The 25315-nt window shown below is 40.4% G+C and overlaps 1 long non-coding RNA gene across 1 annotated transcript in view; it reads left to right on the forward strand.

Moving 5' to 3' along the window:
• LOC137125687 (uncharacterized) overlaps positions 1–25315 on the forward strand; it is a 113118-nt gene that overhangs the window by 30436 nt on the left and 57367 nt on the right. Inside the window, exon 2 of the long non-coding RNA XR_010914185.1 lies at positions 11230–11330. This is a non-coding gene — a long non-coding RNA (uncharacterized lncRNA). The remainder of the gene's footprint in view (positions 1–11229; positions 11331–25315) is intronic.

A 25315-nucleotide genomic window follows, 5' to 3' on the forward strand; every position in this document is an offset into this window, starting at 1 on the left:
CACGTTCCTACAGCGTCAAGGCTCACTGATGACGCTTCTTCACCACTTTCTATTTTCAGTGCGCAGGTTAAAAAAAAAAAAAAAAAAACACGTTAATTTCATAGATCTTTATTGTGGGACAGGTGATGCGTATATCCCCAAATGTTCAACAGTTGTATGAAATCAAAATCTAACAGTACAGATTTACAAAAGCCAAAAGCTGGTTCTGGAAAGTTGTTCAGAAAAAATACATCGAAGAAAACGTTCCTGCTAACAATCCAGCAAGTGTCTGTTTCTGTTTTTGCTTTCTGTCAGGTGGATAACCACGTACTGTGGATATTAAATTGTTTCTGGCTGAAAACATAAAGCAGACGAGCTCTCATGTTGCCCCTTTCGAATAAACCAATGAAAATATATGATCAACTTGGAAGTTTAAAATGTCAGCATTTTTGTACATAAAAAATAGTTGCAAGATAATTTAGCCCGAGAACCCGACTGACTGACTATTCATGCAAATCTGGCGATATCTGCTGTGTATATTTATGTGGCATTGTGCCAGTGCGCGAGTCTAGGTGTGCAACCTTATGATATTTTCCACAATAAAATAGAGGCCGTTTGTAATCCAGAGCCATTTGGACTGAAACAATTTTCCAGGAAGCGATGCGTTCATCGTGTTTTAAACGAGGTTTATCAAATTGACATAAAATTCCTCCATGATTAATTACTGTAAAATACACGCATCCCCCCCACATAACTTAATAGCGCACGGAAATATTCGGCATTTATTCGAAGTTTAACAGTTATTAAAGGACTCTTTAACCATGGCGTGCGGGTTAAGTTGTAGAAAATGAGTATTTGAATCCTGAGATGTCCAGGGAAATTTTCCCCCGAGGAGACAGAGGTGTGTTCCGTGCTGCGCAGGCTGTCCATGCATGCAGAGGCCCCATTCTTCCAATGGCACGGAAAGTGAACTTCGCTTCAGTAAAGCATGCAAACACTTTTATTTTCACGTAACAGTCCATTGAAAAAGCTGTGACCTATTTGAGCGACGGCGCCCCGGGTGATGCCATTTTGTAGTTTGGTAACTTTGTCGTGAATGTGAATATTTCCTCTTTATGTATCTGCGTGCAGCCGAGCGCACAGCTGGAGGAGGAGAAAATGCGCGCCGTTTAAAAGAGACAATAAAAGTCAAACTTCTATGAAAGGAGTGTGGCTCATGAGCTTATTGAAATATTCCGGGGCAAAACATTTCTGTTTCATGGCTGTAGGAGGGAGTGGGGGTTTGTGTGTGTGCTGTATGTCCTGAACAATGCTCCTATCTCGCCCTAAAAGGGGGGAGGCTGGAGTGCACTATTTAATTTTGCTTCAGACTGTTTTGGTGTTAAAAATAGTAATAATTTATAGAACCCCCCCCCCCCAAAAAAAGTAGGAAGCCAGTTGCTAAATTGAAAACACTAGAAAACACTTGAGTGTTGTCCTTTCTCAAGAGAGGTATTGCCTCTTAACAGGCACATTAGGACCACTGCAGAAAAAAAATCCCCAAAGAAAGTGTTAGTCCCCACTCATTATGTGCTTTCACTTACTTAAAACAATAATAAACATATTTGCAGTGGTTTGTGGAGTCATAAGTAGAAAATAAACATATTAATGTTTAACTAGTTGAACTCTCTGTGTTTGCTTGCTTGATGTGGCGATGACCCTCACGAATGTTTGAGTGTGTGAGAATGTTATTTATTGAATGAGGCTCAGGCACACACACGCACACACACACACACATGCACAGCTGATGTGCTCGCATTATTGAAACAGTGAAAAGAAGGTGGAAACTGTTAAAAAGAGGAGAGAGCGGCATTGATGTGTGTTTCTGTGCGTGTTTCGGTCACGGTCAGTCACCCTGAACTGTCCGTACAGTTTGCTCACTGCATCTGAACACCGACATCCCTGAGTGACCTTACAGCCCAAACGCCACCAGTGAGGTTTTTAATCAGCGACCAATCCAAACAAATGCAGGTCCAGGCCGAACAGCACGGTTCTCTACACCTTCAGCTTACACTCTGATTCAAAGCAGATAGTGTTTTGCCAAAAGAGATAAGGATAAAAATAATTCTTATTCTTAATTCTTTGTAGCAGTTCAAAGGTGCATTTATAGCATTTTAACATGACGAGTGACTAAAAGAAACATGTAGGACGAGTGTTGTGAACAAGACAAAGTGAAATACACAGCAGCCTATCAGCAGCTGCACATGCTAAGCTTTTCTGTTAAATCTGAAGCTGTGGTAAGTGTTTTCTTTGGTTCACAAAACAGGAAGCAGTTTATCTTGTAAGTCTTAAACAGTTTTATTCCACTTCCACGTTTCTGTTTCAACCATAGCCTGAAGAAGACATGCATATAGCATCATTGACGTGAGTTCTTAAAGGAAGTTTTGGTACATATAGTTTTACTATTGTTTTTACACTGTCTCAGTTTTATCTGACAATTTCTGTATCTGCTGTAAGAAAATTTCAAAATGGCTAAAAGGGGAGCGAATTCTGGGTGTTTAAAAGTGATCATGGCACAAATTTGCTTTTCTTGTATGTAATATTAAAAATGTTACAATAATATGTGTGGACGGAGAAAGAAGGCGAACTTGTAAGGCTCAGTAGAATTGATGCTTTTGTGGGAGCCAACATCTACAGGGCCATGTTGGATCTCGAGGGACTTGTAGTAGCTTCAGCTAATTTTCCTAAAATTGCACGTTCCCTTTTCTTCCTAATAATGCATCAGTGTCGCCAAAAGTTCACTCCTCTGAAAGGACTTACCTGTAGATGGACACACATCGAGATGTGCCTTTTTTTCAGGAGAAAGTAAAATCTCTGTGGATCATCATCGTGCTGAAAAAGAGACAAAAAGGGAATAATGAAAATAGAGAGGCAGAGAGAGGGAATAATGACAGGCTGCTTCTGATGGAGGTCTGGAGGTAAAGACAGATGGATGCAGAGGTTTCTCTTTCTTTCTCCGGCTCTCCCCTCCCTCCCTCTCCACTCTTTTTCTCTGTCTCTTTTTTCCTCCCCCTTTCTCTCTTTCTCCTCGTTCTCTTTTCCGTCTACTGTCTCTCCATCAAGATGCCATTATTCAGGACATTAGCGAAGAAGAGCTAAAAGCTCTCACTGTCGAGGAGGGTCCCAGGGTCCTTTCTGAGAGCTGTGACGCAAACACACACACGCACGCACACACACACACACACACACTTTGACTACAGAAGTACCATATAGTATAGGTGAAGAGGTAAGAGGTGGTAAAAAGGTCTTATTGCACATATTACCAGGTATCCAGGCTTCTCTACTCTCCTCTGTGGCCAAAAACATGGACATTAGCTGACACAAAGAAAAATGAACAGTGCTCAATAAAGCAACACATGGTGTGTTGCACTGGGCAGGCACTGTGTCCTCACGGGTTTATTTATACTTTGTGAACTTTGATACACATCATCTTCTCTCTTTGCTTGCTTTTCTCTACTTTCCTTTCTGCTGCAACTCTCATAATGCCTTGAATAATCTGTGAAAAGATGCTGCAAATTGCTGCATATTGTGTGAACAAATTAGGCAAGGGCATTGATGTGTGCAGTGCTCTGGATAATGTAACAACTGGCAAGAGGTTAGTTGAAGCATACTATGTCTTCTCTGAAATGGAAGTTTTTTTTAAGAATCCTGTTTTAATGCCTTACCAGAATAGCTGATTTTAGTTTTTCTTTGTGTCGGAGAAAATGTGGTAATCCGCTGGCTTAGTACACGCTGTCCTTGTCTTAAAACTATCAAGCTAAATGTTTGTGTAGTGCACATGTATAGCTGTACCGTCCATTGTTCACCATTGTGGACACAGTGGCTCAGTCATTTTTCCTATCCTGAATGTAAAAATAGAAAGCCAGTTGAGCCTGCCATTTAACACAAACTGAAATAGGCTTTGAAAGTCTTCGGAAGAGGTTATGTCTGAGTGGTAGCCTAACAATTCCAAACTAAATCCCTCAAACTTCTACTCCAAGTAATGCTTGTGGAAATACCCACTAAAAATCAACTCCACACAGTAGCTTGGAGATGCCACTTGGCGCAGTTTAGAGGATGCTTAACTTAACTTTATGTTATTTAACTTTGGATAATGTATTTTTATTTGTTATTTTTGTGATATTTTTAAGCTAAATGTTGTACGACTACAATTGAGGCTTGTTGTGCAGCTGTTTGCCATTGTTGAAGCACAAAATGTATCCAGAAACCAGGTGTGGTGGAGAATTTACAACGGTTCTTCGCATTTTGTTCACACGCAGTTATTAAATCAAACAAGTTTTGTGATCAGTATGTTTGAATTGCAGAAATAAAGAACCAGCACTAAATACGACAATAACTACAGTTGTAAAGCTAGAAATTCTGTATGATGAAGCTGTAATAATATTGAAGTTGATAGACATGTTGCACATGTGCACGTGTTTCAATATTATTTGTAATAGTCAGGTGTTTTGATAGTGATAATGAAATGAACTACTTTTTAGTTTGTCCTTAAAACATTGTATTGCCATTTATTATTGCAAGTTATTCTTATCTATGTAAAACTTAAAGAAAATATGTGTGAATAGACAGAGGCCACCTTTGCCAGCAACAGCAGTTAGCACTGTCTAATAGTACTTTTACAATAATTCAGAGGCTTCTGAAAGTTAATTTTCACCATTAATTTCCAAACTTGGCTCTTTAACTTTTCCATTTCCTGAGCTCAGGGACATGGAGGATTTTCATAATTCATCATCCTCCTTTCCTTTTTTTTCCCCATCACAATTACAGTAGTACAAAACCATCAAAATTATTCATCTGTTCCTTTTTTTTTTTCAATTTACTATTCTTTCTTTTAGTTCCTGTAATTCATTTGTGTTTTTCTTTATTTTTATCAGACCTATGGAGCTCTGCACTGCTCATGTATTTATTCATGCTTTTCTGCCTCTGATGGGCAACATGGACGAAGCTGAATAGAGCCCGTGCGCATGTGTATTTGCTTCTGTGTGTGTGTGCATGTATGTGTGTACCTCTGCTGTAGACCTCCTCCATTGTGCTGATTCTAAGAGAAGGTCTTAATCTAGCCACTGCCATTACCGCTGCTGAGACCTCCAGCCTCCACCTCCAGCCTCCACCTCCCCTTTTGCCCAGATGTTGTGCCCAGCCACGAAGGCCCTTCAGTGTGCCGGCTGGCAAGCCGGATCAGGGTCTTGGGTCTGGCGCTTGGCTTAGATCCCCGGTCCTCATCCTACAGCACCGATGCCCCCTGCAGCTCCACAGTGAATCCTCCATCCTGGCCTGACTTGGCCCCGAAGCTGCCTTCCTGGCTCAGGGCCTGGATGGATGGAGAGGGGGAAGAAAGCCTGTAGCTGGATGTGCAGTGGAGTGAGGAGAGGTGGAGAGGGTAACAATGCTATCAGAGAGCTGGCGTCCGTCTCTTAGATGCACACGCACAAACACACACACATACACACACACGCTGCTGTGTTTGTCTTTATTTATCACAGCTCTTCACACATAGATGACAACAAAAGAAGAAAGGGAGTGAGGAGAGAAAGGATCAGAAACAGAAAAGTGGAGAAAAAAAAAGAAAAACAAAGCTGACGGGTTGTTGAAAAAGAAGGAAAAGAAAAAACAAATGGTAAAGGGAATATCAGACAAGAGGGTGGGCTTAGTTAGAAAAATGCAAAAGCTATAAAGAATGATGAACTGAGAGAAAAAATAATGAAAGGTAAAGAAAGATGCAACAGAAGTGGAGAGTTGAGGAGAAATAGATGGACACGGTGTGAATAAAACGAGGGAGAAAGGCGGCAGTGTTTTCCACCAGTCTGTTGGCCGAAGCCTCTGTGACATTGTCAGGCCTTCTGGATCCCCATGGAAACAAAAATCAACGTTTGCTTGAAATGCTTTCATTAACACCTTGCAGCAGAGCCAAAAAAGCACGACAAGGGACGAGGAGATGCCGGATGTGAATTCCTAACACAAACAAACAAAGGAAAAAAAAGAGTGAAAAGCAAAGAACAAAAACAAACTTTGTGAAAGCAGTTCTGTGGGGGTTTTTTCCCCTCCCCCCCCTCCTCCTCATCTACTCATTGACCCGTGTCATTTTGTATGCGATGTGACAGGCAGGCATTGCGGGCCGGAGTTTCAGGACGTTTTTGAGTAGCCATCACTTTGGGGATCAAACTATGCTCAGTGTAATAATGTGGCCATATTTGTGCGGGGTATTATAATGATAGCCTTTGGCACATTAGAATAAGCTTTGCACAGGGAAAAGAGCTTAAACAAACAGTTTGTTGACTTTTTCGTTCATTAAAAATTGCAAAAGATAAAAATTAATTCACCTTTGGGTATATTTTATCTGATGTACATGGTTGTATAACAATTTTAACATAACATTTTATTCTAAAGCTTAATACTGAAATACCTACAGTAAATGCAAACTGTATGGTAAACTTTTTAGTTATTTTATGTAATAATAAATATATACCAAGAGTGGTAATCTGAAATGTGCAAAAAGCCTTTAGGTATACACTCTCTCCCCATGCTTTAACAACAAACACTGGTAACAAGCTGAATAGAATCAAGCAAAGAAAAAGTAGGACATTTGCGTGTGTGTGTGTGTGTCTCAGGAGAGACACACACACACACAGGCTACACATACACAACTCTGGCACAACGACAATCAATTAAAGCTTCCTCTTCCCCTCTCCTTTAATTGAAATTGAATTACAGAGTTTTACCTCCCGCCTTTAACTGAGCACGTAAGGAAAGGCCTTAGGCTGTTCTGTTCTCCAATGTAACCAAACAAGATGTTTAAAGTAGAAAATGGTAAGTTAATAGAATTGTTCGGGTATTAAATACAGTAATGCGCAGACATACGTACACCAAGAGGCATGCGTGTACATGTGCGCACACAAATATCAGCCAAAGTAGCAAGATAATTATACCATAAAGCTCAGTCTAGCTGAAATAAACATGTCTAGGAGGAATGTGTTCAAGATTGTGACTTTAATGATCACATCAATGCCAGCATCATTACAGATGTTCATTTTTGACCGCAAGGAAAATGGAAATTATTTCTCTATTTGATATTTTATGCTGTAAAATGTTTAATTACTATTATGATGTCCCCTCTTTCTGCTCGTGTGTAGATCAAGTGATGCAACACAGATGCGTATCAATATTGATGTTTCGTGTTTTTCTGTTTTCTGTCCTTCATTCTCATGTCAACGTGGGCCTTTCCCACACTTGACTGGACCAGATAACATGGAGCTAAAATTGAAAAAAACATTGTCTAATTTCTATGTTATCATTTTATTCAGTTAGTTTTATCATTTTGTATGGAGTCCAGGTGATTCTTCTTCAACACTGAACCAGTTCTCCCTGCTTTAGATTAGTTTTTCAGAATATAGATAGAGATGCACTGATCCTCTACACCGGGTCATGCAGATTAGTTACACTAGGATTTCACCATTTTGAGATAAAACCACAGGATTTCTGTCAAGGTGATACATTTGGGTATTTATTACTCTGCTATTGTTGGCCTTGACACGGAGGTAGTCATCAATACAGTACATGCCAAGTTTAGGTATTAGAATCCGTACTGAGGGACACGTCAGTGCATAAGACAATGAGGTCAGGCTCAAAATTACACATTGCCTTGTTCTTACAATAGTAATTTTGTTATTTCTTCCAGCATTTAAAAAATACTTACTCATTCCCTGATTTCTCATGCTCTGACATTTGTAGTCAAATTGTTTCTCAACACTTCTTCAGTTTTATCCTTGTTCCATCAGCTCCGCTTTCACTGTGTGAGGTTGTTTGTGTATGTGGGTTTACAGGGTTGTCATTAGGCGTTCAGTGGATGGAGTGCCAGCCCCAACAGGACACAGAGGCATATACCTGTGAAAACACCTAAGAAGGTGCAATGGGGGAATGAAGAGAAGGGGAAGGAAAAGAGTGGACGCATAGAGAAATACAAGGAACAGCGGGAGAATGGACAAACAGCAAGAAAAAGAAAAAAAGGTTTCATAAAGAGAGAGGAAACTGAAATACTGAGGGTTAGGAAGAGAAATAAAGCAAGAGAAGCAGACAAATGAAAGACAGAGACCTGTGCCAAGCTGCGATTTCTCTCTAAGAGTTAGCTCTTCATCTGCCAGTGAACCCAGCCCCTCAGGACAACAAAGCCACCTCGTACTGCACTCGTTTATCGGCCATTTTTCATCTCTTCTTTTTTCTACATGCAAGAGAGCCCCCCCCCCCCCCCTTCTCTTTCTCTCTGACACAGTGGGATAACCCTCGCAACCTCGCACCTCCCTTGTTGCTTTACGCACACACACACACACACACACACACACACACACGCGCACACACACACACACACACACATACACACACACGCAGTCTTTGACAGGTACTGGTGCACATGCAAAATTGCAGCACTGACACACATGTTCAAACACATAGTTATCTGTGAATATCAGCACTGCGATTTGTTACAGCGTCTACTTTTAGGTGAGACTGTGTGACAACTGTTGAGTCAGTTCATCAGTCAACACCTTGCCTGTCATATTCCCTGTTGTCAGAATTAGTTTGAGAGGTGTTCAGACGGAAGTTTTATGTGCACCACCCCCTACTCACCCTTCCTGCCTGTGCACCTCAGTCCACCCCTCCCCCTGATGCAGGTCAAGAGGCGGTGTGCTGACTCCGCCACCTGCTGTCTGATAGCACGTAAACAAACCAAACACTTACTTCCTCCTGAGCTGTACCCAGCAATCACAGCTCCAGTAAAACCTCACACTCCATTTACCTTCAGCGCAGGTGACTGCGTTGGGCACTCTGTCTGTGTGTGTGTGTGTGTGTGTGTGTGTGTGAGCTCTCAATAGAGAGAGAGACAGGGTGGGAAAGAGTGTGGACTTTGAAGGAAGTGAAAAAAGAGATCAAATGCTAAACAGAGAATCACAAAAGCACTGAAAGGGACAGGGGTGGCTTAATAAATGAGAGAGAGGAAGGATACACAAATATACAGGCCAAAAGTGTGTGAAGACCCCTTATTCTGTAGGGCTGTTTTTCATGTGCTGTGTTCCTATGCCACCTTTCTCAATGACATCTCTATGTTTCTAAACTGCCATCATGACTACACGTTTAAAGCAAACGAAATGAGTGAATGATATGATGGAACTTAATATTTGAATGAATGAATGTTCTACATTTGGCAATGGAAAGCAAATTGCATACAAGACACAGACCCAACTCCAGAGTCTCTTTTGTGTTTAGGTTTAGGCAACACAAACACTGAATTAAGCAAGTTAAGTATAGAGAAAGATTGTAGATGTATTTATTTTTACTGCAAGTCCTGATATTTTGCCAACAAAAATATTTTCTCATTCTGAAGAATCCAATATTATTAATATCGTTAGTATCCACAAATTTGGAAGTTGTCACTTTTATTTTGATTATGCACAAAGCAAGGGTCAGGATTTCCTCACTTTGGTGTAGAAAAACTGGAATGGCCCGCACAGAGCCCCTTGCCTCAAACACAAGCCTAAAACCAGAAGAGTCGAGGGTGTTCAAGCAGCAAACTAACGGTTATGGGTTTGGAATTGGATGCTGAGCATTGACACATGTGCAAAATACAGGTGCCAGTATGCACAGCACTTTGTGCGGTCAGAGTAGAGTAGCAAGAGTGTGAAAGAGGACACATCTCTGTACAGGACGTGGCACTGTGTTACAGCATAGCCACAGAGATGGCTTGACCTGCTGCTCACCCCGACATCTTGTTTGTCTACTGGTTTATTTGTAGGAAATAACAACAACAACAGCAACCAGCCTCTGTAATTATTCCTTAGTGCTGCTTCACTTGCTGTAATTATACACCCATACTGTGTGTGTAATGCACATGTATGTGTGTTGTGCATGAGGTTTTGTGTGTTTGTGTGTGATCACATCAACAGCGATTACACACCCATATTGGCCAGAAACAGAGAGAAAGAAAAAGAGGCAGATGAAGAGAGATGGGGAGAGAGGGATGAAGCGACAATGAGCTGAGGTCTTTGTTGCTAAATGACAGTGATTCACCATCAGGCCACCCATTTGTGCGACTCATTTGCCTGGGTGCGTGTAGATGCACAAAGAGGGAGTCAGTGTGTTAAACAAGTATGAGAGGATGCAACAGACGTAGAGGAAGAGAGGAAACAGGACAATGCAGCAGAAAGTGTGTGTTTGCTCTTTTCCCCTCTCAGTGTCATCAAGAACTGGCAGTACACCAAGCTCTGTGCTAATTTGTGTGTGCGTCTCTGTAAGTGTGCATAAATATTGTGTCGAAGCATCTGTACTTTTGACTCACATTTGTGTGTGTGTGTGTGTGTGTGTGTGTGTAAATGCCTTCGTAAGTGATAGTTAGCTCACGCCCTCTCCTTGTTGCTCTTCTCATGTAGAAATTTTGGAGATGCTGCTTTGTCTGATTTGGCATATACCCAGTCTCACTGAAAACGTTTAAACTGCTTTTCTGTAATTTTACTTAAATTGAAGGTTTCACACTGCCCTTTAAAAGTGTTGCAGCGTGATCATATGTCTCTAAAAGAAACTTTCTCACATCTCATTTTAAATCAGACTCTAAAGGGGAATCAAATTGACCATTTCAAGCATCTAGTACAAATGATCATCATATTGCTGAACACAATATGATCAGCAATATAGTTATATGCATGGTTTCATACTTTTTTTTACCATTTTTGTAGTAGTCGCTGTTATTTTACACCATTGGTTTATTTTGTCAGTGTTTGTGTGTCACGCAATGCAAGATGACATTTTTATCTACAGTGATGTTTAATAAAGTTGCCTTTTTATGTAATGCAATATATTTTGAGAGAGTATTTCCTGTCAGAAACTTCCTTTTCTTCCTGTGATGGTCAGAAAATAACAGGATATTTGGTAACATATTATGGAAGTGTAAATTAAACAAATTCAGCCGTGATACAAGAACAATTTTTAAATAATTGATGCTTAAAGAAAAGTATCATCGCGTAAGAATTGGAACTCAGAGCTTCAAGCCATAAGAATTATTAAAAAATGTCACAAGAGTCCTTTCTTGTCGTTTCCTCAGGTAAATTCTGCTGGTGTGTTTCCTTGCCCCCTCCAGCTGAGTCATATTCATTATTAATGCCTGAACATGGTCTCTAAGGATCTGCCATTCATTATTAATGCCTGACAGTTTCTCACTTTCTCTCCTAGGATCTCCTTCTGTCTTCCCCTCACCCTTCTCACCGTCCCTCCTTTGGTCTCTCTGTCCCAACTTCCATCCGATCGACCGTCTGGAGAAAAGCTAATAACAGGTGTGCCTTCCTACCTCATCGTGGTAACACTTCCCACTTCTTCCACTCCTCCTCCTCCTTTCCTCCCATCTTCAATCTGTCTGCGATGTCTTCTGGGTCATCGGGGCTTTTGTTACAAGGTGTTAAAAGCGCTAAATGTGTGTTTGAGTGTGTGCGCCACCTGGGTAAGGTGACACTTTGCCAACCTCCTAAATGTGTGTGTGTGCGTTTGTATTAATGTTTTATGAAGGCTTGTATACCTCCTTGAGACAATTAACATGCATACAAACACACACACACAGACACACACACAGACACAGACACCACTAACTCACACATCATCTGTCCTGTGTGTATAGACACACCTGCCCACTGCACGTTTTTTACCCAACATCTGTCCACACGCAGTCTCACTTTAAACATCTGTAATTATTTGGTTAGACATACATAGGGCAGCATAATTAATTTAAATTTAAATTTTAAAGCTTTGACATTAAAGGATTATCATTTTAATAAGGCTGTCTGAGCAAATGTTCAGACAGTCTTACCTGGAAAGCATTAAGGCGTTTGACCTGTTTGTTGCTACAGGAAAAGGGACAGAAAAAAGACACTAAAAAGAGTTTAAACCCTTCTTACTTCCACATTTTTGCTGCACAAAGGTGTGAACTTGCAGATAGTGAAGTACAAAACTAGGAGAAAACTGAAAACAACTAAATTAAGAAAACAGTGTGTGTATGTGTGGGAGTGAGTGTGTGTCAGGGACACACGGTGCTGTGGCCTTTAGCTGGCATGTGAGTGTACTCAGGTGTGTGTGTGTGTTTGCATGTGCTCTTGGTCTGTAATTACTGTTGTAGGAAGACTCCTACTGATTGCCAGCCACAGAAGAAATAGGCAACATACTCTCTTTCAGTAACAGTAATGTTTTGTGTGTTAACACTCAGTCACTGAACATCTTCTGCTTCTTGTAATGAAACACAGTTCTTTCATTTAAATTAGTCGCTCAGTCTGCTTTTGTATCCTTGTGAACTTCATAAATGCCACATATTCAACAAATAACAATTAAGCTTAATTAAGATGATTAAAAACTCCCATCTAATCCGTCAACACACCGTGTTTATGTCTTGCTCTGTAGGAGTGTGTATGTGCGACGCTCCTCTTCACGCTTGACAAATCAAGATCACTGTATAATGACTGCATAACAAGTATGTCTTTAAGATACACAGTCACGCACCCACACACGTATACATAGTCGCAAACAAACATATCCTCAAGACAGACAAGGCTTATCAATAGCTGTTAATTAAAATTCTTGCTCATATTAATGAAAGACACTCAAAGTGTTCTCTGCTTGTTTGTTTGCCTTAATGAAAAGATTTCACCTTGCACGAGTATTGGTCGTTAGAAGTGGTTGTGTGCAAGTATGCGTGTAATGCCTGTGCTATATGTTTACCTCGAAGTAAATGACAAATGAGCACCTTTGACAAAAACAAGGAAATATTACTGCTGAGGGTGAATCATTAGGAAAATTATGAGATGCTTAGAAGATGCAAGAAAAAATACCCACCCAGTAATTGTCGTTTTAATCTGCCCTATTTCTAAACCTTTTGCCACCACCTTTTTACCCAGGTGGGCTTGTAATTTGGGTGACCCTCTCTTTCAAATCAAACATACACAAATGTGGTTATTACAATTTCCTCTTCCTTTGAGCGACTGAAGCACCAAGGCCAGTTTAATGTTAGGTCTTTGAAAACAGCCACTGATGAAACATTCTGATCCTAAATACAGATCATGACCCTTCATTTCATGTACGTTCCTCACGCATTAAAACCTCGTCGCCCCGAAAATATCCGAATCAATTTAAAGTGACTCTTGGTATCTATTAAATATTGTCCATTTCTAACAAAATATCACTGCCAATAGCTTTTAGGCAGCGAAAGCCACTAGTAACCTGAGTTATTTTTCCATATCTTCACTGACCACCACTCATTTTAATTACCATCTCCCTGTGGAGTAAAATATGGTGATGCACTCTTTTCCGGTGTAGTTTGGTCGCCTGTCAGAAACATCTGAAGTGTAGAAATGATGCAGTGGGATACAATGTCGTACAAATGTGGCAAATCTTTCTCAAAATACCCTCACCCTGTTCTCTCTCCCATCATCCAGTGTTATCCCATCGTATGTCCTCTCTCTCCCCTCATTCACACCATCTGCTCATCTTAAGCTGAGAAGAAGCTCCCTTTTCTCTCTGGCTCTCTTCTGCTCACGGTTTTAAACTCTCTGACTTTATGTGCTCTGCTCTCTAATTCCTCAGACAAAATCTGCATCCTTTTATGTATTTGAAAGGGCCTCTGCATAACTAGCGTGACAGACATAAGCATATCAAACAACCTGCTACTCATACTCTTCACTTTGTGCCCTATTTTCTTTTTTTGAAAATTGCTCCAGATTAATACCCTTATCCTCCCCTTTCCTCCCCCCTTATATCCCCTGCCTTGCCTTCCATTTCCCATCCACCATGCTCTATCTGAGGGGCATATGTCAAGAGGAAGCAAGCATCTGCTCCTTGAGAGAGATTTTGTGTCTGTAGCTCTTCCACTCAGTGCCAGAAAGTCCGTCAATCGCACGGCAGCAGTATGGCCATGTACTGCCTGGCGAGGAAGCGGGACATGGACCCAGAGGGAGGCTCTGCTTGATTTCATTTGAGTGTCTGTATCCTTGTCTGAATTTCTCAGTTGATTTCTGTGTAGCTGAGCTTTATGTGAGAGAGTGACTGAGCTGCACCTGGTAGTGAAAAAAAAAAAAGTACTATGAAGGATGACGAAAGACAAGAAGTGAAAATGAAACAAGGAATAAAAGTAAAGGGAACAAAGGATGCAGGTATGAGTGGTAGTAGTGGAGGGTGAATTATAAAGCAGCATATGAAGGCAAACTCTTAAAAATGAAGGCCAAGTGAGACATTGTGTCGAGCAAGTGGGAAACAGGTGGGAAGACTTGAAAGCATATAGGAGAAGCTTTTTTCTGCTTGTTAAGTTGCTATCAAAATGATAGAACCATTTATTCAATCCACTTATTATTGTACCTGTTCAAAATGTTTCAGCGCCCCTATTAAAAGCCGTATCTGTACTGCGTCCTGTTCTTTGAGACATAGGTATGAGGTTTGAAATAGCCACTGCACTGGGATTCCCCCGTCTTTAAACTTGGTCCCTTAGATGTATGATCATTCACATTTTTTTTATGTCGTTGATTTTTCTTTTGGAAAACCTGCGATGCCTTGATCCTGACTTCATTCTTTGGTCACTCAGCTACCTATAGACATAATAGGTGTCCAACACCTATTAAGCAATCACATCATACTTGTCAGAATGAGAGTTTACAGTTAGTATATTTTCTTAATTGCCCAGCCTTGAAAAAAAACTGTAAATACACCATTAAGCATAAGTGTAACAAACCGGTTGTAGCCAAGATAAATATGGCTTTGACAGACTTGATAGAACAAAGTTGGTTGTATAAGTGTTTTAAATTTTATGTTTTATTTCTTTGACTCTCTTGATGCGTCATTCTTCTTCTGAGTGGGAGGAAAGTCCACGGAGGTGTCAGTTGCACCAATTCAGGGAACATGGAGGTTGGTGTTCCCTGTAATTATTTCATTTGCTTCTTTCTTTTCTTTTTTTTTCCTGTATGTATCTCATCAACATTCAGTGTGATGGACTGTGTTATACCTGTGATATGCAGTCATTGTATCGATTGCCTCTCACAAATTGCACTTGAATTTGCAAGTCCTGTGGTGCTCCAGCAGGCTAATGATGTGGTTGAAAGTAAGCCTTGTGTGATCACAGTGCTCACATTTGTGTTCATGTACTGTATGTAAAACCGTCCTTACTATATCTGTGTTTTACCATTACCCATGTAGAGGAGCATGGCATCTACCCTAATGGTCTAAACTGATTTTACCTTGATTCTGTCCCCATATTTCGATGGGTTCCAAATGTTTCCTGCCACAAGAAACCAATGTTGGAGTCTACTTATAAATATTTATTTTAACACCAAAACAAAAATTCACAGGAGCTGCTGATTATTTGCCGGCTCTCTCACAGTTTTTTAAACGTATTGTTTTTTAATTTGTGTCTTGACTGCAATGCTATTTTATAAATGTGATTGGTGCTTTTAATTTTGTGCCATTGTTTTTCTTTTTATTATGTTTTGATGTTTACTTTACATAAACACTGATACATTTATAGGTTTCATGAAAATAAAAATAAAACAACAACAATAATGAGCCCTAAGCATATTCAAATTGCAAATACTGCCAAACACCTACACACGCCACACACTTTTAAGACCTCTTCGCTCTCCAATTTAGTGCAAGAATAAACAACAGCGAGGAAAAAGAAAAGAGTAAATGTGTCATTAATAAAAAAGGAAGATGAGCTAATTGTGTTGCATGCTCTGGAAAAATCAAAAATCCATTAGAGAAGGAGAAAAGGACGCTGAACATGGCTTTTTGAAAAACACATGATGTCTCACAAAAGAAGAAAACCAAGAGCGCTTTTACCTTTAATTTGGTCCTATATCCACGATTTAAGATGGTCTTCTTGTGCATATCTGTTTATGCGTGTGTGTGTGTTTGTATGTGTGTGCGTATGTTGTTCTACTCTGGCTTAATGCATGCCAATGAGTCATGCAAGAGCCAACTTTATCTAATCTCCATAAATGGCCATAAAGTTCAGGAAGGTCACACACACACACACACACACACACACACACACTCACTCACATCCATGAGAAGAGCATAAGGAGATGGTAATTGAGAGAAATTAGAAGAAATGATAGAAAGGACTGGTCGAGGTAAAGAGGAATGAGAGAGATAGAATGGACTCTGGGGTAAAACAATTAGCTCTGTCATTTTCTGTTTGCTCTGCTTTACCAGCTCAGAAAGGTCAGTGCACTCCTACAAAGGAGAAGTCATTTCACTACAGGTTCTAGCGAGGGACAGCATGTCTTGAAGAATTTTTCTTTTTCGAAGTAATGTAGCAAAGAACAGAGCAGAGAGATAGTGAAAGGCAGGTGAGTTCAGTCAAGGGTTATATTTGAACTTTCTGCCAAGTATTGCTTTAGTTTTCTTCATTTTGTGACAACTGTATGTCATAATCATAACTTGGTTGTGGATTTACATCCTTTCCACAACCACTGGCCATGTCTGACATGGTTTCAAAACCATGGACATGCCTGGAAAAACTCCAAAGAGGCAACCTGATCAGTTGTCCAAACCCACCTCTACTGGCATCTTTCGACTTGACAGTGACTCTACATAAAACTCCCACTGGATGTCTAAACATCCACCGCTAGCCTGCACTCACATTTTGCTGTCAAGATCTGTGCCCTGAGATGCTTATGTGAACACAAACACTTTTTGTTTCGTCAAAGCATTGGAGTTTCCATGCTCGGGTATGATTAGCAGTCACACTAGATATGTAGTGTGCCCAGCTCCAACTGAACTGTGTCCGAGCACAGTACGCTGAACTGCACCTGAGCACAGAACGAAAAGAACCCAATGCCCTTTAGGGGTTAAACATGCTTGTGCAAAGTAGAGAGAGTCTGGTGCAAAGCTGCCCTAATAATGCTGTTTGCATTACTTTGATGCCAACACAAAGATCTTTCCATTTTTTCTCTTACTCTAAGGGAGGTGTGAGCTTTCACCGCCATCCGTGTTTGATTTTTTCATACTTTGTTTTTGATCCCACGCATGAAACCTGTTTAGAGTGGTCTCAGGGGTGGGTCATTACTTTGTGTATATGTATGTGTAACTTTGGCAGTATCTGTTGTCTCTTTGAGGCCATCTGGAGTCGGCACATGTGGGAAAACCTAGTGTTAGCTCGGCATGTGTATGTGTCAATGTGTGTGTCTGTATGATTTTGTTTGTCATAGACATCACAGTTGATGCCAGAGAGATAAACACAACAAAAATTAGTTAATAGTCGCAATTCGGTTCCTTTAATCATTAATTCTTTTTTCTTTACAACCATATTTTTACAGTACAACAGTTGTGCTAAGAGGGATCAAAGTGCATGGCCATGCAAAGACACACACACAGACACACACACACACAGTGTTTTAACAGAGGATTGTGTGTATTCCAGTAATGGGGGAAAAAATGGGAGTGATTTGTTAATTCCTCAGTCGGCCTAAACAGACTGACTCACTACTCAATCATGTCCCACTTATTCCTTCTGTGTGTTCACCTTGTACATCCTAGTGTTGAGGATATAAAGACTTTTTATTGTCAGGGTTTGAGTTTGAAAAATGATTAGTTCAACCTTGAAACGGCTGTAGATGGTTAAATTGGCAGTGTGGGGCAAATTGCTGTAGCCAGTGGGACTACAGCTATATCAGTCACTGTGAAAGTAAACCTAAGTATATTATTTAACAAACGATGTCATATCTGATCCAAAAGTCTAATATCTGGTTATAAACACACACACAGGGTTTTAACTTTGGTTAAGAGAACAATGTTAAGCTCTGCACAGCAATAGGTCTCCTGTTTTACCTTTTCTCTCCCCATCTTTTATGTTTTTCTTTCATCCCTCGCTGAACCCGGTTTGGCCTGGGACCTGAGCAGCTGAGCACTGCCGCCAAAATGTACACACACACACAAACCTACACACACAATAATTTGCATTCATGCACAAACATGGCCACACACGCGTACACACCCTCAACACTTCATTACATACATTGCCTCCGATTAATTTTCTTGTTTCATTTGTTTGAATCAAGACCCTTAAGAGTGCATACAGAGGCTGACCTTGAGACACAGAAGATTAGACACTTGAACTCCAACTGAAGAGAGACACATCGTCTGAGTGGGGGAACCTTGTGCAAAAGCGACGACATACTTTTCTAAGAGATGGGAGGGAGGCACTTGAGGGAAAATTAAATCTCTCCAAGGATGCTGTCGGGGCATTGAGAAAAGATTTGCATTTTGTGTCTAAATACATGTACACTGAACTGCCTCGCTTCAATCATCTTCGATTTTTCCACGCTTTTGTTTAGAGATTGCTTTACAAAGCTTGAAATGCTGTTGCAAAGGTGGAGCAACTTGCCTTGGGTGGCTTAGGATTTTCTCCATTGGCTCCAGGTGACAACGTTTGCATTCAATTATTTGTTTTCTCTTGTGGATGTAAAGATGAAGTGGTTTTTCTTTCAAAGTTGGAAAAAATATAATTGGAATTGCTTCGGTCCAAAGTGAGAAGAAAGTCCCATCAGAGGCACCAAGCTCACAGCAGTTCTCTAGCAAGTTTTTTTTTTTTCGACTGATTCTCCAATTGTAACTGTCTAGGTCATTACCTTGTGTTTTGTGTCTTTTTAAAATTATTTTTCATAATTTGAACTCTTTTTTTTTTTTTTAATATAACCATGAATTGTGAGCAGGCTTATTTTTCGCTTTCATTTATTGAGCTTGTAAAAACATGTATTACTATTTCAAATCATATTTGAAATGGTTAACTGGTGTTGCTCATAAATACTGGGAACACATTTACAGTTTTTTTGTAAGATATGTTTGTGGAAAGTTGAATTGAATTGAATGAATAGAACATAATTTCCCATCAATCAAGTTGTGAAGAATGTTACCATAAAAGAATTAAACACGAGATGCTGTTCACTGACAAACCTGCAGAGATTATGATGAGATTTAATGACATTGCGTGGATCCATTTAAAAGTTACATTAATCTTAGTACAACCCCAGTTGTACCAAAAAAGTTGAACTCCTGTGTACAATGTGAAAAAGAAAGCAGAGCACTGTTTTTAAATTCAATTCAAGTGAATCACATTTGATTATATCGTTGCAGTGGTCAAGGGGCTTGGTACATTAGGCAGCAAGTGAACAATCAGCTTTTGAAGTTGATGTTTGGAATAAGGAAAAAATGGTCAAGGTTAGGGATCTGATTGCCTTAGACAGGGGCCAAATTGTAATAGGGACTGGGTCAGCGCATCACCAGCAACAGGTCTTGTGGAGTGTCCCCAGTGTGCAGGGTTCAGTACCAATCAAAAGGGGTTCAAGGAAGGACAACCAGGGACAGGGTTATGGCCATTATACAATATAGCCCACCTGGCTTGGTCCCACAGAAGAGCTATTGAAAAAGTAATATTGGTTATGGTTGACAGGTTTCAGAACACACAGGGTTCTGGATCATAGCTCAGTGGGTATGGGGCTAATGTAGCCGCAGACCAGTCAGAGTCCCTATGCTGACACACAATGGATGAAGAAATAGTTGCTCTCGTTCCAAACGAACCTCAGTAGGATGCGTTGGTAAATCAAGTTCAATGCACGGAGGCCCCACCACTATGCTTACAGGACCTAAATCATGCACAAGAGAAACCTAAGTAGTTAAGTGAAGTAATGTGGCTCATCATTGTATATGTTTGATTGAAAACACTATAAAGTCAGCCAAAGGTCTAAACAGAGACTTTGATTATTTAATTATTTCTTTAAGAGTTCACGCTTACATGAATGCATGGTTTTCATGTTAGTGGCACCAGAGTCAGTAGAATTCACAAAATAGAGAGTGAGACACTTTATTAGACAAAGTATTCGTGTTTTCAGAAGTCTGTGCTGATCCAAATGCTCCTTATTAAAATTAGCCGTGTTTTCCTGCCATGTTTGTACTGCTGTAAGATCATAGATGTAGAATGGGGTTGATGTGGTGGCAAAAATGTTTTTCTGACTTTCAATTAAATAAAAAGTTATAAGAATACTTGATGCATTTACTTGTCTGGCTTTAATGCAACAAGCCTTTATGGCCTTTTTTTTGTGTGTCTAGGTTATTACGCTGTGGTTTCTTTCATTTTGATTTGGTAGTAATGACTTTAGTAATGACACAGTGGCACACACACACACACACATACACACACACTGATAAAAGATGAATTAGTCATCCAGAACTTTCTCCAAAACTTGGTGTATTTAGTTTCATATGAATCATAAATAAAAATAACACAAGAAATGTTCTAAAGTGGATAATTCACATTCACACACCTGATCACCACAAACCGCAAACACTGATTAGATGGTGATGTGCTGCAGAAGTTGCAGCACACTTGTGTACTTTGTTGTGCTGCACTTTGTTTCTGTACCTGTCTACTACAATGCCCAGGGCTTGTCAATCAAGCAACTGTGCAGTAGACGGGTATAGCACACACACAGACACACACGCACACAAGCTGATAAAGTAACTAACGCATGGTGGGCGACGGTGTACAAGTGACTGCGGGTGCCCACATCAGAATGCAGGTTGGAGGTTTGACATTCCTGGAGGCTGTGTCCGTCTAGCCAGTTAGGGGGAGGACAGCCAATAACACACACACACGTACACACACACACACATGGTGCTGCCCTGACTATCTGATGAGCCTAATACTGATCCAAGTCAATAGTGAGAAAAAAAAGATGGCTTTTAAACGTTCCACCTCTGACAGGCCTGTGAGTGTGCTCATACACTGTGTGTGTGTTGGTGTGCTTGTGCTGAGGCTTGAATGTATGTGTTTTTCCTTGATGCTGGCCTCTGTGTGTGTGTGTGTGTGTGTGTGTCCTATAACAGTAATGAAGGCAGTCTGAAAGATTATCACAGTTGGACGCTTGCAGACCTCAAGGTTAAAGGAGCACAAAGGCACAGCAGAAACAGTGTGGCGTGTGTGTGTGTGTGCGTGCGTGTGTGTGTACCATTTTGTGCATGCCTTTGAATAAGATTTGAAGACAAGAAATTATAGCCACTATAATTTTTGCACGATCGCCTTGTTTACTGTCTCTTATGCACATTTGATTGTGTTTAGAGATAAAATGGTGCAAAAATCATTTTAAAAAGAGGGTTTATGGTCTAGAGTTACGTGCAACTTGCCAAGTATATAAAAATCTTTTCTTTTTTTTGCACCCAGTAGAGGTGGGGGGTATCTTTGTAGAGTTAGAGGCACCTGTAGAATATAAAGCAGTCCAATAAATGTAGGGTTGATGATTTGATTGCGATACACTTTTAACAAAAGGTGCATATTTGAAACTTAAGTCAAAAATATTTTCTTTCTGTTAATTCACTTAGGTTTTGGATCTGTTCGGTAGACTCAGAGCCCAAAGTATCGAACGTGAGCAAACGTAAAGGAAGAGGACAGTTTTTACGGTTTTTGAGAGGCCTCTTGTTCCTGCTTGAAGTGTTTCTTTTGGCGTTTACGACTGTTTAGTCAGCCTTGCCAAATGGCCTCTGAAGTTTTTAATGTCGCTCATTCAATTAAAGTTCGATGGAGAGGTGAACCTGGGGGGGGCAATAAGTCACATATTGGTATTATCCAGTGCTGCTAATTACTGAAGCAATGAACTTTAATTAATAACTGCGCTTGGTGTCTGTGTGTCTGTTTAAGTATGCAAATGTGTGTGTATGTATGTCCATGTTCGTGTGTTTCTTGAGGCCAACTCTCCTTTATCTCAAGCCATCTCTCTTGAACACACGTAGACGCACACACTTCTACAGAATAGGGGGAGGCTGACATTTCGCAGAGTGTCTCGGTTCACATGAGGAAACCTGACACCGTGAACCAAGAAAGGCTAGCAGGGCCATTAGCATTAGCATAATTATCTCAGTTATCAGCAGCACTGAAGACCAGATCTAACAGCAGAAATGACAATAGTGACAACAAAATACACAGCTCTCTGGATTTACGTCAGTCTGCGCTTCTCTATTTCACAGCTGCACAAAAATAATTCCACATTTAGCCAAATTAGAAAAGCTTCAACTTGTCTTATGACTGAAAAACTTTTGCGGTCAAAGCTCTAAAGTTACAGTGTGTTCAATAGCACAATACAGCTTTACATGTGTTACATGAGTGATTTGCTTGTTTGTCTGAGCCACATCTGGAGGCCTTAAACCTTTTTCTATTTTAGTTATTAGTAGGTTTGACTAATTTCCAATTGCAAATGTAGTACAACGACTGGCGATTGGATAGTGCATTCAGTGCCAGAAGTATTTTACCTGTGGGCTTCAATGGCTACGCTTAATCGAAAATAATGGCAACCTTTTGTATGGGACATGTAGTCCTTTACGCGTCTGCTCTAACCTGCATCCAGCCAATGGAGCATTTAAGATATTCTGTGTAACACAAGTACAATTAAAAATGGTATTGTTACAGTGAACTGATGCCTGTGTGTGTGTTTGTGTGCCCGTGTGTCTGTATTGTGAGACACATGCTACCTACTGGGCTTTGCTTTGAGCTAGCAGTGCCCTTCACTTCCCTTTGCCCAGAGCTTCACTACGGCCACAACTGCTGTGTGGGAGACAGAGAAACTCTCACAACTAAAACAACCGTCCTGATGTGAACAGTGATTTTGTAGACGTGTAAAAACACTTTGATATTCGCCTGTCCTTGCTAGACTGGGCCTAACGTTTTTTAAAAAGGGGTTTGGGTGAGGTCCTTGAACGTTTCAAATTAGTTTCCCTGCTTTAAGCTGTCGCTTGGTCAAGGAACAAACATGTTTCTTTATTTTTTTCATCTTTTAGTTAAAAAAAAAAAAAAACACTTAATTGGATTTTTGTCAGACTTAAAGCACAGTGGATTAGAACATACATAATTGTTCTTGCAGGGATTTTTTTTTTTTTTTTGCCAACAGTAGTTAATTATGTTCCGTTTTGTACTATAGGATATTAGCACTTAAGTGATTGATATTCATATTTCAGGATTTAGAGCTTTCATTTGCCTTTCTCTCTTTCCTCACTCCTCCTTTCCCTTCCTTCATCCCACCCATCACTTTCATTCTTTCCTGCTGCCAGTTTCCCTATGATATTTTTTACTTCCCCACATTCTCCCCCTCCCACCTCTGCCTTTCTCTCTCCAGCCTTTTGTCCCTCTCTATGATCGTTTCATGTGAGCTGATCTCACCTTGTGTGTTTGAAGCCCAAAGAGCAGTGGCAGGCGATTCTGGATCACACTACTAAAGACCCTGACACATATGAGAGGGGGAGGAGGAGTAGGGTGGCAGATAGACAGATAGATGGACTAAATATCAGTAGGCCCATAAAGACAAAGGAAAACAGGTATGTTGAGTGTGGCTTTCGTCTGTCTTTAATGCCACTCATCTGCAGATGTCACCAGTTGTTCTTGCCAGCCAAACACACACACAGACACACACACACACACACACACAGTGCTCTCTCAATCACCTTGCCACAGGCTCTGTCCTCCTGCTTTCAAGCCGGCACTGTCTGTGAGTGTATTGAGTTGGTTGAGTCAATAGTAGATTTTGTGTGCGTGTGAGTGTGCGTGCGTGTGTTTGTGTGTGGTGAGCACAGAAACTGATGTGAGTTATGTGGCAAATTGCACCGGAACAAAAAATACAGAAAAAATACTTAATTCAACAAAGTTTCTGTTAGCAAACCAAAAAGCTCACCTGCACAATCCACCAGGACAGTGTAGGACTAGGCTTCGTTTAGTGTGTGTTGGCCCCGACTTCATATTTTGCCATATCCTTACGGATACAGCTGTAGTTTGTTCTACACCTGCCCTGACCTTTCACCTAGGAAGCAAACAAAATAAAAAATAATAATAATAGAACAGTTATTTCAGCTTTTGTCCAACCCCAAACAAAAAGCAGTGCTGGATATTTGACACTACTCTAAGTAGAACAAAAATAAAGGCCTCTTTTGACTTAGCTATTGTACTTTGTTCTAGTACATAGCCTAATTTCCCATTTCTCAAATGTTCTCTTAATTTCCACTATAACTAATTTAAAATCAGTGACTCTCTGGGCCAGTCCAGCAATCATTGCAAAGTAAGCACAATTATCTTGTGTCCAAATAGCAGAACAATGGCCCAATAAAAAAAAAGCACATACACACCCATGGGGCTAACCAGCCTTTATGTAAGTTTTAAGACAACGCTTGTGTTTCCTGTGCTGAAATAGTGACTTAACTTATAGCCTGGAAGAGCATGTGGGCATTTGATACATTTGAGTGCATTCAAGTGACCACACCCGTATACTGTAGGTGTGGTGTACATCCTTATACTTGTGTTAAGCATGAGGAAGAATAAATCTGTCAACACCCATTATGCACATCTAATGTGAGGAAATCACCAGGCCAGTGTGTCCACAACAGCTCCGAACGGGCTTTTTAACTATGTCAACGTAGAAACTGTTCTTAGATACAAATACACAACTAAATATTTATCGGTCTAACAAAATCAGTGTCATAAAACTGAAATATTAAGCTTAATGCGCAAGCCAAGCATTTTGCATCTGGTTAAAAGACCACAGAAAAAAGCTTTTTTTGTTTTTTTTTTGGTTCTTTGGTTTGACAAAAATTATTATTGACAGTGAGCCAAAGGATAACCAGAGTTCAGCTTTTCAGAACAGACCCACTGGCAGCTCACCAGGAGTTTCCTGTGTCATTAACCGCTGACGCACATGATCTTCCTCAAAATAAAAATGGAAAATCGGCACACCCCATTATTGAACTTACTCAACAAGCTGCAGCACTTTCAAATAGATTTGACATCGAAGTAAAAGCTAGTTCAGAGATTGAAGAGTAGTACTGGAGTAGTACTGACATACTTCATTTGCCTGGTTCTTCTTGGGAAGCTAACTGGAGCAGCACAGTCCAGGTTGTTGGGAATGAAATTAGTTCAACACAATAGTGTCAAATTCATCCTTGTTTAAGATCATAAATACTACTGACTAAGGAAGCTTGAATCTAAATCTATCTTGAATTAAATGTAAATTCAGAAAGACGCCCAGTTTTCCATCTTGGCCTTTAATTTTGCAGCCCTGCTTTAGCAGATTTAGCTGCTTCCAACTGTTTACTTGCATACTTAGTTCTGATGCTCTAACTCTCTTTTGAGATGACGCCACTGTGGCAACAGGCATCTTTTGAAAAAGCACTAAAATGGCAGTGGCAGTGGCAGTTTTGGGATTTGGTGGATTGGGTTAAAGTATATTGTTATTGAACATCGGGTTCCTGTGGGAAAGTACCC

The sequence above is a fragment of the Channa argus genome, chromosome 4 (genome assembly GCF_033026475.1).
Source record: "Channa argus isolate prfri chromosome 4, Channa argus male v1.0, whole genome shotgun sequence".
NCBI classification, from domain to species: domain Eukaryota; kingdom Metazoa; phylum Chordata; class Actinopteri; order Anabantiformes; family Channidae; genus Channa; species Channa argus.